Source organism: Seriola lalandi, unplaced genomic scaffold, assembly GCF_002814215.2.
Source record: "Seriola lalandi dorsalis isolate HSWRI2012SDOR001 ecotype SW California unplaced genomic scaffold, Sedor1 jcf7180002054583, whole genome shotgun sequence".
NCBI lineage: Eukaryota > Metazoa > Chordata > Actinopteri > Carangiformes > Carangidae > Seriola > Seriola lalandi.
In genome coordinates this window covers 1,566,572-1,577,546 of record NW_019525136.1, presented here as the reverse complement: position 1 = coordinate 1,577,546, position 10,975 = coordinate 1,566,572, and positions in this window count along the sequence as shown.

The following is a 10,975-nucleotide window of genomic DNA, read 5'->3' as shown; positions in this document are numbered from 1 at the left end:
AACCAGGAAGTCCAAACATATGGGAGCTTGTATCACTTCTTTCTATTCAGGCTTTCTGCAAATATCTAAAAATCTATTTTAGTCTTTCATAAACATATCTTATTCTCGCAAACAGATTTAAGTGCAACAGCTTTTTCACACAAGGATCAAAAGGAATTGCATATGTGTACACACATGCACAAACACACACTTTCCTTTCGTTCGTTTGGAAGAAGAATGATGCAGTCATCCAAAAATACTGCAGAAGGAGAAAACATGTATTGAATAGCTCAGTTGGGTGTGAGCGGGCTCTTCCCGTCTTAGCTGTGCTCTAATGAAGACCTGCCGTGGACACCACAGTCTCCACACAGTGCTGCTGATTCACAGCACTCACAGTTCCTACGCTGCAAGAGAAGAAGGGCTCCTCTCTCATTTCTTTCTCCTTCTTCCTTCTACTCTTTATCTCTCTCTTTCCCCTCTCGCCTCCTCTCATCATCCTCCACAGCCAGGGAGCCATTGTGGCCCTGTGCGTGCATTGTTTGATTTTGTTATAGAAGTAAATAGATGCGGCAAACACTTGACACCGTTGTTAAACAGAGAGCGTCTAAATGTCTTCTAACTCAACATCAAACACTATGCTAATGTCTGTTGCATTAGTGATAGGGAGCGCAGCAGAGAGGAGGGAAGTATACACAACCAACACAGCTCGGTGCACAGCCGAGCATCGCACCAAACAGCACAACACATCACAGCACAGCACCACACACCTAGTGCACAATAGAGCAAGATAATGAATACAGAGGAGTGGTATGAAGAGGCTCTTTCTTGATGCTTGCTGTGTGCTGGAGAGGTTTGGCCCTCTCTGGATACAAGAGCAGGGACACTTAGAAAACACACTGGTGCCACTGGTAATGTGGAATAGTTAGATACACCCCAGAAATGATTTATGCCTCCTTAAACTTCTATTTGACAGCTGATCCTTACACACAGAGGGGTGTTTGTTCAGAGATGGTGATAATTAAATATATCCTCTGGGCACCAAGGAAAATTTATCTATTGAAATCATTTTGATAACAAGAATGATGCGATCTCCTTTTCCAACCCAATCCTGACAAAAAACCTTTATATGCCACTAATTTACATTTACCTTTGGAGTAATTATAATTGTTGCTTAGATTACTCATACTGAAATGTAATATATGACGTATATGTCCCTATATCAAGAATGATGTTGCCATAGATGTCACTTCTAAGGGGATATATTATTATTGTGTATATATATATACACAATGGATAAACGAAGATATAAGTTTGAAATAGCAAAATTTAAAAGTGCATATATTAAAAACATCTATATGATGAATTTTTATATGGTATAACATTTTGTGACCATAAACTTACATGTAAAAATTGTATATGCTTACTGTATATGTGTTTTTCTTTTTTTCATGAATTTTATCTTCCCATCATTGGAAAGTGGTCTCAGACTTTTGGAACCCACTGTATATAATATCAACATATATTGACAGGCTTTGGAATGGAAGCATAAATACATAAACATACATATTTCTATGAGCTAGACATACTGTATGTGAAATAGTGAAATATATGAAATTGTTCTAATTTCTAATAGGTTTTATATGTAATTTTCACATGTTTTTATTTTACATGTACATATACTTCATATTATATGTAGCCTTCATATATTACATTTGCGTTACTGTCAATTCCCTACATTCACTTTTCCATTTCTTGTAGGGAGTGAGTCAGATCATTCAAAGTACATGACATAAGCACCAAGGACCAATGTGCCAGTTTAAGGATCAGGTGTATTATCCTATGCCGTTCTTATTGTCAACAAATCCCAGCACAAGACCAAAACCAACAACGAGTTATTCCGTCTCTACTTTCTGTCTTCTCCATCCTGTCTGTGGCACTCAGTCCCAAACCCACTGGCTTTCATCTTTAAATGAGAATTATGGCCTCACGGTTGTATCCCTCTGCCTCGCAATATAGTTTCAGGTTACATCCCTGTTTATCCAGAGTCACCCAGTAAAATATCAACCATTTGTGTGAAAGTTTGTCATAATTGCTGCGTGAAGTCTGTGTGTTGGAGAAATTGTGTTCACAAGGTTTTGTGTGGTCACCATGGTCACCGTGTTTCATTCTTGAGTCTGAGCGGACATTTGTCAAGGCATTTCTAAGACATCATGTCCATTTGAATGGGACAGTTAGACGGGTGGACAACCTGAAAAAACAATATGGGAAAAACGGGTCAGAGATATATAGTTCTAGAAACACTGTATGGTTGTATAGATGTGTAGTTTTTAGAAACTGGGCAGTGTCGTAGTTAGAGAATGTTACTCTAACAGGAGGGAACAGAATTTGCAGGGGACTATTTTCAGCAGTGAATGAATTCACATTTTCTGACAGCAGGATGTTTTATGTAAAATTGAATTAAAATAAACTACAGTGTGTGTGTGTGTCCATGGTAATGATGGAACATGTCACCCCGTGCTACAGTGTGGCTCACTGATGTGTTTTTAATAGTTTTTGGACGACAATGGAGCTTCAAGGCACAGAGGCTGTATCAGGCTGTGGATATACACACACAATACTCGTTCTTCATGAGATTTGTTGACCATAAGAAACAGAATAGATAATACCACCCGCGTTATTCTTAAAGGTTGGGGTTTGGTTAAAGTGCCCTGTGGAGTTTTTGACCAATAGAAGCGCTGTGGAGTCAGGTTTTTAAAAGTGGTCCACTGTTTTATTTGTATCACACTCAAGGACGCACATCCAGACACAAGCACGGGGGAAACAAAACAGTTGGCAATGTGCAAAGACGTGTAGCAATGCAGCAACAAGAGAAGGGAAGAAGGGATGCTCACAATGTGGGATTTAAAATATTTAAAAAATCGGCTTTGCAAATGTTCTATGAGGAGGAAAATGTGTGGAACATGTTTGTTCCACATTAAGGACACACACAGTGTACTATAGTGACAACACTGAATAAAGTGTGTTTTAAGTCAGCGTCAACCTTTTTCAAGTACTTTCAGTTGTTTATTCATAAAAAATGTTAAGCATTTTCCAGGAGTGAAGATCAAAAGTAAAACAAGTGAAATGTGATAAAATTTTACAGATCTTACAGATGTTCCATATATACACTTAATCAGCAGTTATATAGTTATATAGTTATATAGTTATATAGTTATATAGTATATGTTCTGGGCAAATGAGTTGTGTAAGAACTTATTTTTTTAAGAGACAGGATCACTCCTTCATTCCCCTGAAATTTTCCCTGAAAGGGAAACACAGCTTGTTGTGTGTGTTTGTGTTGTGTTTCTGCAGCGTGCCCATCAACCTCTGTTGACCTCAGTGTTTTCTAATCCATTCACACGTGTTCTCCTCAGACAGGTCCCACTGAGCTGCCTGCTTTTATGTATGTGTGTGTGTGTGTGTGTGTGTGTGTGTGTGTGTGTGTGTGTGTGTGTATGTGTGTGTGAATTTATGACATCCTGAGTGATGGTCTGACAGGAGGTATGATCCTCTCAGAAGGCTGCTGCTTTCAGACCCTGCTGTCATCCTCCACTCGTCCTTTCTCTTCTTTTTTTCTTCAGAGTAAAAAGGAGAGTGGTCCCTCCACCCCCACAACCCCCTCCCCTCCTCTGTGTACTTTCTTCTTTACCTCTCATTTCTTGCTATCTCACTTTCTTTTTTCCTCTGCTTCTCTTCCTGTCTCTTTGGCTATATCCTTCTTTTTTTTCTTCTTTTGCAAAAATATTCTGTGTATAATCAATTCATTCTCAGAAGAATCAACATCCATTTCGTCTTTCTCTTTCTTTATTTTCAAACAGAGAATTGAGGGACAAACTGTAGCTGAAGAGAAAATGAATCATACCACAGAAATTAAAGGAATGACTGAAAATCTCACAGCTGCTACACTAAGCGTTGGATTTGTTGTTTAGAAATGATTTATTCCTAGTCTAATCACTGTCTTCGACAAAAGTAATGCAAATTAAAGATCAATTCCCCCAAATGAAATCTTTTCTCACATTCCTAAAAGCATCCAAAAAATAATACAAAATGATATTGCATTGAAACTATAGGGGGTTCTTACATTTCTCTTTTTACATATGTAAACATTTCAAGTGTGATTCACACATAGCGCCACGCTGTCACTCTGATTGATGTCAAATGGTCTTTCACTGTGGACTCTCCCCACTTTGAATCCTTGTCTGTGTTGCATGCTCGGCTTTCTCTTGTGCCCCTGAACCCACGAGGAGGGAGATGACTAATAAATTGACCAGTCTCCCTCGTCCCAGAGCTCCTAACTGAAAGTGATGGATGTGAATAAATGGCCCATATAAAAGCAATGGGATTCATCCACTTGGTTTGGTCCGTCCTCTATGCCATATTAGATCACAGTGTGTCACTGTGATGTGTCTTATGAAAATGTAGGTAGAAAATGGAGGGAATGATGCTTCATACACAGACAGGTGCATTAGCACAGACTCAAATGTGTCTGTACCAGACTGATGGCTAACAGCAGGGCCAGCCTTATGAACACAAATATCGCTGAGTGACTGAGTGACTGAGTGACTGAGTGACTGAGTGATGAAGTTACATCATTGGTCAGCTGACTGAGTGTTGCAGTCCAATACTCTCAACCATGAAGTCGTAATCCTAACCGTAGTGGGCTGGTTTAGTTCCTTTGCGCCAAATCATCCACTCTCTCTCTCTCTCTCTTTCGCTCTCTATCACTCTCTCTCTCTCCCTGACTTTCCTGTCTCTCTCTTTCGCTATCGGAATTAAGGCAAAAAAATAAAGAAAAAAGTGATGAACCTGCTGGCTGGACGCACATCTTGTTCAATGATTTCAACTTCAAAAGTCACAGTTGGGCAATTAACAACAAGTCCCAGCCAGGTTCAAAAAATCTTGCCTCTACTGGCACAGAGGAATAAAACATATAAGAAATGTGAGGAGTTTAATCCACACAATCTAACCATGACGTGTTACATGTCATTAACAGCACTGATAAAACTGATCATGGGTGATAAAGCTGGTTATGATAGGTAGCATCACTGCTTAGTTGAATTGTGTACATCTTTAAACTACATAGACAGGCAAAGCCTGTTATGTAGCTCAGAGAAAGACCAATATCTACCACTTGTATATGTGCACTTCATATTTTCTTGATATAATACGCTACAAGTAAATGAAAGCTGCCATTCTACATTCTTGGATGTACATTCACCGTAATATCCAGGTTGGCCATTAGCTGATCAGCTTATATCCATCCATGACACAATGACGTTTATTAGCTTCTTTTATTCTGGTCAGAAAAACAATCACAACATATTCTCATATTCTCTAATAAAAATGTATGACTCCAGTGTGGGTATTTACAGATATATTCAAATATATTCAAGCTTTCATATCCTGCAAACAAAGTGGATATTGCTTCATTAACTCAGCTGCCGCCACCATACTCCATCACTGCCACTGATGTTTAGGTTGCTGCTGTATCATCTCATCTATAGGGACCGACCTCAGGCTGAGGAGAGAGATGGAACATTTCAGGCAGTGGATAAAATTATGAGGCTCAGGAGAACGAGCATGAATGAGACGCAATGGCAGATTTTTTTTAATTATTTATTTATTTTTTACACCTAATTGAAGACATGACTTTCCCAGATCATCTCTGCTTACAATGAGCCGATTATCAACACAAACTAACAAGGTAACTTCAGGTTTAACCCTGGATTCGTTTCTTACTGGTGTACATCCCCATGGTAACCTATGTTGCAAGATAACATAACGCATATAAAAGCACGGCCTACTGATCAATCATTTCTCTTGGAAACTGGCGTCACCATGTGCAGAGGATCCCGTGGAGCTTTTGGTGCACGGATGGTGAGAAGGCCCCCTCCTTCATTTCATTCTTTTTCCTGTTGGCTGCGAGCAGTGTAAAAAGCCGTGTCACTGTGCCTTTGTACACCAATGTCATCCTAACACAGAGACTGATTGAAGCACTAAAGCCTTGTACTCATCAGATGTCAAAGTTAAGCCTACTCATCTCGTCGAATTGTGTTTTTTATATTTATTTTTTATCTCCTCCCAAGTCCATTTGACTTGGCCAGGGTCGCAGCTGAAAGAATGAGGCTGCACTTGTCATACACGCCATAAGAAAACATTTATTCTATCTACAGAAATGTAATTATAGTCAGAGCTTATGCCTTGATGTGAGGGCAGTGATATTAGTCTATTAACTTATGTGTGCACATTTTACCCAGCTCTTCTTCCTGCATTTGGTAGTGTTGCCTTTATCCTGCATATGATTTTAACCTTATTGCATTTGTCTAATACTATTTGCTCCTTCTTTGTAAAATATACTGCTCTGCGCTGCCAATTGACTTATCCATGTTTGTCATTAACTGCAAACACCAGTGCTTTTATGTGAACATTCTCTGGATGTATCGAGTTGATCACCACCATCGTGTGACCTGACCGTTGTCAGGTTTATGCTACGGCCACACTACACTGCGTTTTCGTTTTAAAACGCATCCCTTTTGCTACGTTTTCAAGCACCTAAAACTGAGACTTTAGGAATCGCTGCTCGCCCCGTTTTAGTTTGAAAACGCAGGGGTTGCGTTGACGTCCAGCGGGCGAAAACTGAGACCTTTGAAAACAATGACGTAGACACCCACACTTGCTCCCTGATTGGGTCTTATCAGCCTCGACTACCAGTGATGAATGCAACATGATAATGAAATACAAGTGTTACTGACCTTGTTGTCTTTGCTAGCAGCTGTTGAGATGTTTAATTCTGCATTTTAACACTGCAGATGTTTTCGCTGTTGCTCATTTGTAGTGTTTTTTGCAGCTGATCAGCTGCAGAGTAAACAATCTGCTTCCTGTTTGCACCATTGTACGTGATTGCTCAGGTATGTATGCGTTTTAAGGTGTGTTAGTTTGGACAGAGATAGTTTCTGATACAGAGTTAAAACGCTCATCTGGACAGAGATCTTTTTTGTTTATTTCAAATGAAAACGTAGTAGTGTGGACGTAGTATTAGTGAAGCCACATTACGAAAAGGTATGATGAACCTGCTTGATAATACAGGTTCCTGTTTTCTCACCCACTGAAGAAGCAGTGTGCTGGGAGCAAATGAAGCTCCCAGCAGGAATCTGTCAGCTGTCTGTCACCCCCTCCTCATTTACATCCTCCCTGCAGCCCCTCCTCCTCCTCTGTCCTTCCTTCTCAGAAGGATTAATGGCTGGGCTGTGGTTACCCCTGCTCAACACATACACCCACACATCCACATGTACTCGTCCTTCATGCAAACCCAGTAAGGCAACCACACTTTACATGGTTGTCTCATTGCGTTCTTGTATTTCCATCTTCATTGTGAGATCAGGATCTTAGTGTTGTACGAAAATAAGGTTTAGTAAGGCTGCAAATTAAAGCAGGGTCCATGTTTTAATATAGAACTATAATTTTATCTGCTGTTTTTAACACATCCTGTAGGTCTTTTTGTTTGAGGAAAAAAAGGAGGTGAGGTGATATGACATTAACAGAAGAAACATCAGTTCAGGTGACATAAACAGAAGAACAGATGGGCATCTGTGATGAAATGCAAAGAGCTCCAACCACAGAAACTGAAACGGCATCAACAAAACATTTAATGGAAAAGATGCCAAGGTGTTTGTTTGTGCTTTTAAATCTAAAATCTAAAGTGGACTGGACTGGTTGGTGAGACGGCTTGTGTGTGAAGGTGTTGTGTAGCTTGTAGTGACAAACTCAGAGAATAATCATCACTCATTCAGAAATGTAATATATGACATACTGTATATGCCCCTATATCAAGAGTGATGTTGCCATATATGTCACTTATATTACTATCACATATATACATCCTCTGGAAATATGAAGATATACAGTTACAACATATATGAAGTACGTATAGTAAAATTTGTATATGTACATATATTAGAAATGTATATATAATTATTTTTTATTTGGTATAAAAATTCTAAATTATGTTTTTCTTATTAATTTTAAGCATATCTAACTTCACTTTCTGGGAAAGTGGTCTCAGACCTTTGGAAGCCACTATATATAATATCAACATATACTGACAGGCTTTAGGATGGATACATCTTTATATAACATATACAGTTTGTCAGTGAATTCACATTTGAAAGTCAATGATGTTTTTCAAGTCCAAATGTCGAACAGAAGAATTTTTAACAAGTCTGTTCAAATTGCAAAGTGATTACTTGGGTATAATGTCACATGAAAACTTCCCTGTGTGCTCTGGTCCACCAATGTAATTCAAAAATGACAGAAATAGAAGAATCTAACAGATGATGTGAGACACAAGACAAAAGGAAAACAAGAAAACAGACACAACACTGAAGAATGGAGTTGAGACTTTGTATATGTTTCAAGCGACAAACAGGCAGATGGAGAGAGGAGAGGTGAGAAAGATGGACGAAGCAGGGGGGAAAGGAGAGAGGCAGCTGGTGGGAGAGGCCAAGCAGACACGGAGAGAGGAGAGAGAGACTTATTACAGTCACAGACTAATTACAATGCACTTACCAACACTAACAGGCACACGTCTTTGCCACAACACTCACACCTGAGACCTGCAATTGGCCGAAAGGAGGCCTAATTTCAGCCAGCAGGAGGTCTGCGGAGATCCTTTAATAAATAACAATGCCCCTGGATTCAGACATGTGCACCTGCGCCAATTAACAGGTTGCTAATTGGCCAGTAAAGTAGGATATAACAAAAATGTCGGTTCATCTCAACAGACTGATTGATCCACAGGGGAGAAAAAAAATGCTGTTACTGTGTGTTGTGACAGTAAGGAACTAATTAGACAATTCCATATCATAGAAGTAAGCTTGTTAAATTTATAAGAAAGCTAATGTTCAAATAATAGTTTCACATTTTAAGAAATACACTTATTTGCCTTCTGACTAAAAGTTAGATGAGGAGATTGATACCATTCTCATGTCTATATGGACTCATACATTTTGATCTCCTTTGTTTAATCGGTACACAAACACTCTGTTGATTTAGCTTTTGTGGTATTTTTCTTTACATTGTAGATGAGAGAGAGAGAGAGAGAGAGAGTTTGGCTAACTGTTCGCGCCTGCTAAACTAAGCTACAAGCCTCGTAGCTCTAGCTCCATACTTAAAGTGACAGTTCAGGTTATTTGACGTGGGGTTGTGTGAGGTAGTCATGCATAGTCAGTGTTTTACCTGCAGTAGATTCAGATCAGCTGCCAGTCACGAGAGGCGGCCGGGAACACTGGGTGATGTGATGTGATGTGTTGCTGTGCACGAGCCAGCAGAAAAACCATATTTGAGACACATTAAAAAAATTCCCACCAAAACCATCCAATATCTGTTTAAATGTTCGCCTCATGTAGAATATTTTCAGCAGTTTATCTTCCAGTCAAAACAGAACTTTTCTTTGGCACTACCTTTTTTCAACCTGAACCTGAACTACTGTATTCCTATGCACAAGCGCGCCTATGGAGCACTGTGTTAGGCCGCTTTCTGATTGGCCTGCGACTGAAGCGTAATACAGTGCACTCCGTAGGTGCACTTGTGCAGAGGAATACAGTAGTTCAGACGTTGAAAAAATGTAGTGCAATCTACTGCAGCTTATACACTGACTATGTATGACTACCTCATACAACCCCACATCAAATAACCCGAACTATCCCTTTAATGCTTGGACTTGAAAGCACTTTCCAAAATGTGTAACTACACCTTTAAAGTTTTTGTGTTTATAAAGACTCATTTTCTGTCACACTCTGACTTTACCAGCTGTTCTGCCTGTGGGATGATCTATGGGGATGAGAGCACAAACTTCAAGTTTTAACAGATTATTATGAGCAGCCGAGTGAAAACCGTTCATGTCAGCCACCGACTTGTAATTCAGAGTTGGAGATATCAAATATTTCTGACACTGACAATATCTCCCACCCAGTGAAAACAACCACAGACTTCAACAAGCTGTTGGCAAAGTGGCTGCAGATGCTCCACATATGATAGTTACATGAATATCTGGTTTCACTTGTCACGAACTGATACTAATATGAAACACAATAACAGTAATAATTGAGTGATAATTTATTTTAAGTAACTAATTTAGCCTGTTTGTCTAGTCTGACTGAAGCACATTTGATAGACAATGAAGCTAAAATTAGAATTAGAAGAGAATTATTATAGAGAGAGAAAGAAAGATTTATATAATGATAAAAAGGATCTCCCACCAAAAGAGAGATTTTTCTTTATTTGACAGTTGACAGTGAAGAGAAAGACAGAAACATGGAAGACAGAGAGAAAGGGTTTGACATGCAACACGATTCCCCCGCTGGATGCTGCAGTTATGTGGCTGTGAATTCAATGTGTTACACGTGTACCATCAGAGCTCATTATCCTTAACCTGATCTAGGATTTTTTTTTGGACCTTGTTTACACCAATGACTGTAAAGCTCGGCGACATGACAGCTCCCTAAAAATGAGCCAAACATTGTGATCGCCCCCTGGTGGCTGGCTGCAGTATGGGTAATAAACCCCGCCCCTTCCGTGTTAGCGGATGGGACATGAGCCAAATTAAAAATTAGAGTACAAGTCAAATCAATTTTTCCCAAACATGGTTTCTGTCATTTTAGGCCAGTGTTATCACACTGATGAGTGTCCACTTGTTTATTTTTCTGATAAGCTTGGCTTCAGTTTGTTATTGGTCAGTGATTTTCTGATGATTTCTGATTTGCTGTTTTGTATTCTTATTTGTCTCATGTATTTAACAGTATTCACATATTTTGTTTTCTCTTTTAGGATGAAGTAGGTTTCAATAGGTTTACAAAATGCTCTATAGGGATTTTACAGCAGTGTTATGTGGAGCATATACTGTGCTCTATATGTTCCATACCAGATTTGTACCACATCTGTTCTGAAATAGTGCTGGACT